This window comes from Chrysochloris asiatica, unplaced genomic scaffold (assembly GCF_000296735.1).
Source record: "Chrysochloris asiatica unplaced genomic scaffold, ChrAsi1.0 scaffold00043, whole genome shotgun sequence".
Lineage (NCBI taxonomy): Eukaryota > Metazoa > Chordata > Mammalia > Afrosoricida > Chrysochloridae > Chrysochloris > Chrysochloris asiatica.
Window position 1 is genome coordinate 14,381,469 of NW_006408561.1, and position 4,799 is coordinate 14,386,267.

At 40.4% G+C, this 4,799-nt stretch overlaps 1 protein-coding gene across 1 annotated transcript in view; it reads left to right on the forward strand.

The window, feature by feature from the left end:
* Positions 1-4,799, forward strand: part of SERPINI1 (serpin peptidase inhibitor, clade I (neuroserpin), member 1) — a 115,623-nt gene that overhangs the window by 102,313 nt on the left and 8,511 nt on the right. The gene's annotated exons all lie outside the window — the stretch shown is intronic.

Sequence of the window (4,799 nt, forward strand, 5' to 3'; positions counted from 1 at the left end):
GGCTTTGCAGTCTGGTGCATTAACCCACAGCACCACACCAGGACTCCGTGGAAGCAAAGTACTAGGTCATTAAAAATGAAGAAATTTTTAAGAAACCATCCCTGACCTAAAGGAGCATACAACCTTGTAGATGACAAAGATGTAATAATAAAAAAGGAAAAGTGATAGAAATGTGGTTTATTTATGTGTGTGATGTTATGGCTATTGCTGTTGTTGTTTTAGAAGAGCAGTTCACAACCAGTACAGCTGTGTCTCCCTGAGGGTACATTTGGCAATGTCTGAAGGCAGTTTTTGTTTGTCATAATTGGGAGATGCTAATGGTCGGAGATGCTGTTAAGCATCCTAGAGTGCACAGAGCAGCCACCTACAGCAAATGATTAGCCAGCCCACATGCCAATGGTGCCAAGCTGGAAAAGCCCTGTGCAAAAAATAAGAAAGGACTGAATGGGAGCATATGGAGTCAAAAGACAGAAGAGGAGAGACTATGTGTCTGTATCCAGGCTTTTAAGTGCATAGAATATTTTTAAACCACAAATTAAAAACTGAGAGCAGTGGTGGCCCCTAGAATAGTGCAGAGGTTTTTAGCAGAGGGGAAGAGTTTTAATTCTATGTACCATGTGTACAGTTTGCAATTTTACTTTGTGCATAAATTACTTTTTGACTAATATTTAATATTAAAGAAATAAGTAGAAAATTCGAAAACTCCCAGAGAACATTTCAGTATGATTATTATTGTTGTGAAGTGCCATCGAGTCGATTCCGACCCATAGCGACCCTGTATAGGGTTTCTGAGGAGCAGCTGGTGAGCTTGAACTGCCGATCTTGCAGTTCAAATGGCTTTGCAGTCTGGCGCATTAACCCACAGCGTCACACCAGGATTGCAACACTACTATATCCTTAGGGTATGTCATAAACATTTAATCTTTCTTCAAAAAATGGTAAATGTGAGTTAGAAGTGGGGAAAAAACAAACAAGCCTTGTTTCCCCCTTGCTTCTGGAAAAAACTGCGTGACTTGAGAGTCTTTCGCTAAGATCTATTGAATCCACTCTTTTATTTCTATTCCTTAGTGTCCACACTTATTTCAGATCTCATTATCATTGCTCTAGACTATTTCAATAGCTTCCTAAATGGTTTCCAATCTCTCTCCAATCTAACCCATTTTATCTACTACTGCCAAGATTAATCGCCTTAAAACTTGCTGTCAGATCATTTCAGACCCTGTTCAAAGCCTCCTTTTTGTCAGCTGTGCACTATCCACTGCTCGACAGGACATTAAGACCTCAGCTCCCTCCAGCTTTAATTCCTGCTGATTCCATACACACAGCATATGCTCAGGTCAAGCCGAACGCTGGCTCTGAGCCTCGTATCTCTCCACTTTCCCATCTCTTATGAAATCTCTCCCACCTGACATTCCTTCCCTTGCCTGTTCTCCTTGTTGAACTGAACCTCAGCTCAAACACCTCAACTTCATCAAGTGACTACAATTCTACCAGCCAGAAGTAATTGCTCCTTCTGCCTTTGTTTAGGACACATTTCAACTTTATCACATATTTTTGTTACTTCTGTATCTAATATCCCATGCTAGAATTTAATCTTCACCCCACCCCCAATGATTGATTTGTATGTGTGTTTTCTACAGTGCCCAGTTTTGCTGAGTGCTGGCTGAATGAAAGAATGAACGAGATGCTTGACATTTGTTGCATGCATTGTTTCATCTCAATTTGATGTCCACTGTTTTTGACTCCAAATTCTACTAGCATAAAACACAGTAAAGACTCACACAATAAATATGGAACACAGAAAGTGTTGAGAATCATTTTCTTCTCAGGCTCAACTGAAAATGCTCATCTAGTTATAGCCAGGATCCTGTTATAGAGTAAAGCTGTTTTTGTAATGGAAATGAATGACTGTCTACATTTGGATTAATAGATAATCTTTTTGTGGAAGGTGTAAGGAGAAAGAGAGTACTGAATCCTTCAGTATAAAGTATGAGCTTTATTAAAGAAGCCAATAAGATAAAGGAATTAAGAAGACACAGCAAAAGCCACATACAGGTCAGATTCAAGGTTGTAGACGTAGGCTGCATTGACTTTTACAACTGTCCTGTTTATTCTCTTTCTCCTTGCCCCTGCCAACCATAGGACTGTGTTGCTCTTCCATTACCATAATTCCAGTTCTATTTTCTTGCCTGGACTATTGTAACAGCTAACATACTTGTTCTTCCTGTCCTTAGCTGTTTGCTCATCCAGTTCACCTGTTACCACAGGTTGTCTTTCCCAAATCAAAGCATTCTTTCACGTCCTGTTACTTCTGGACAAAGCTCAGGCCCTTTAATGTGGTGGTCAAAGCTCTTCAAATCAGCCACAGCCCCTGCCACTCCTCATAACTCAACCTCCAGGGCACTTTGAGGTCATCCCTGCTTTCTTTCACTTTACAAACATACTCATCTGCGTGGATGGTCTTGTCTGTGTACTTTGCTACTTATTCTTCAAAACTGAAAAAAAGAGGTAAATAAACCAAACCAGTTGTTGTCAAGAGGATTCTCCTGTGTTGCAGAATAGTACTTATTGATAGGGTTTTCTTTGCTGTAATTTTTACAGAAGCGGATCACCAAGCCTTTGCTCTAAGGACATATGGGTGGAAAGTTGAACCACCAACTTTTAAGTAGTAGTTGAGCACTCTGCTGTTTGCACTACCCAGGGAATCCTTGTTTTCCAAGAACCCACCCAAATGTTCCTTCCACTGAGAAGTTTCCCCTGATAATCTCACTTGTTTCCTGGATTGTTTGTTTTTCCAACTGGACTCACATAGCACTTTGTACAATACCTCTGCCATCATATGTTTTATCTTTTACTTAGATTGTTTGTTCATATACTTGTCTCTGACCTTTGAGCACCTCAAAACCAGGTGATGTGTCATAGTCATCTTTCTGCCCACAAAGGCCAGCATGTGGATATGAGAAATTCTTAATGTGTGAGTAAATGGCACTGGACCCAGCCTTGCTACAAATATGAGCTTATTGCATACCTCCAGCTCTCCTCACTAACATGCCCAGACACACAAATTTTTGGGCCTCCAATTATATGTGCCTCTCTGCACTCTCTTTTCCCTGCACCTGGAACACTCCATCTTCACGCCTTTTCGTGACTGGCCCCTTTGTATTTTTTAGGTCTCCTTCTCAGAGTTCCCTTTCCAACACCCCATGGCCATCACCTTACCTCATTTTCTTTGTGACACGTAACGACAATCTTAAATTTTGATCACTTTTTGATTTTCTTCCGTTTTTTTCTTTTTAACCATCCTTTTGTTACCATTTAATGCCTGTTTTCTCCTTATTAGGAAGGTATTTAGTTCACCACAGTTTACACAGATACCCAGTGTATCAATAGTGTTTGGCACATAATGGGTGCTCGATACATGAATGAATAAATTAACAAATGAGAATTTATTGGTTCTGTAAAAAACAACAACAACAACAAAAAACTATCTAGAATAGCAAGTACATAAACAGACTGTTCTATCTTGAAGGAGTTCAAGTTCTAGAAACCTTTCTAAAGTTCATGGGTGACGCTGAAGCTAAAAATATTTTAGCAACTGAAGTACAGAGGAGATTTTGGTATTCTTGGATCTGTTATGATACTCTTTTCATTTTGTTATTTTAAACATGTCCCTGCTGATGTAGAAAGCTGCTTGAATTGGCTATCTTTAGGAACGGTGCCACAAAAGCAGTAGTGCCACTTCTCCCATGATGCCCAGCATTATTAAGCTAATCATAGAAGCACAAAGCCTTGGGTGCTCCGCACAATGCATTGTATGTGGAAGGTACTCCATAAATACAGTTTGCTCTGTCTTCTTCAGAAGAGCTTGAATTGTTGCCCTGCTTTTCTCTGGGGACTCTAGGGGTTTGCTGGGCTTGTTCCCATCTTTTCTGTTGTGAAAAGTCTGGCTCCTTGCTGCCTGGAGGAAAGTAGAACCAATCATTTTGCCATGGCCAGAAAAAGCCATGTACTTAGGACTGGTGGACAGATGGGGTTTGTTTGTTTTGTGTTGTGTTGTTTTATAGTTCTAGTTGCCTCTGATTTTTTTTTTTTTTTTTTTTAGATAGCTGCTATCTTTGTTGTAAATAACACTAACTCACAAGTGTAACTCTCCTTAATCCTCCTCAAATTCTGAAGTAATCAATGATGTATTTGATCCAGTTATTTTAGTGTCTGCTTTGTGCCAGGCAGTATGTGAGGTACTGTGGATATGAGATGACTAGAAGAGGCAAAGTCCAGGCTCCCAAGGAGTGTATCACCTAGCAGGAAACATTGCCTTGATTGATATATAACAGAGGCATGACTAATATTAGAATGGAGGCTTATATTATATTTTATGAGAGTGAGTCAAAAATTATCTGGCCCCCAGTTATATTAAAGCACCTGTCATGTCCATGGCTGATGACAGCATTGAACATGCACATGAAATGATTCTGTTGAACAGACAAGTGACAGTAGATTATGTGGCAAATCATTTGCAAATCACCCATGGCTTTGTCTATGAAGTAATCCATGATATGAGGAGTGGCTGGTGAGGTTGGACCACCAATCTTGTGGTTGAAACTGACCTTGCAGTCCAGCGCGTTGACTAGCAGCACCATACCAAGACTCCATTGTTGTTATTTGTTGTTGTTGTTTTGCAGTGCCATTGAGTCAGTTCCGACCCATAGTGACCCTGTATAGGGTTTCCGAGGAGCAGCTGGTGAGCTTGAACCGCCGACCTTGCAGTTCAAACGGCTTTGCAGTCTGACACATTAGCC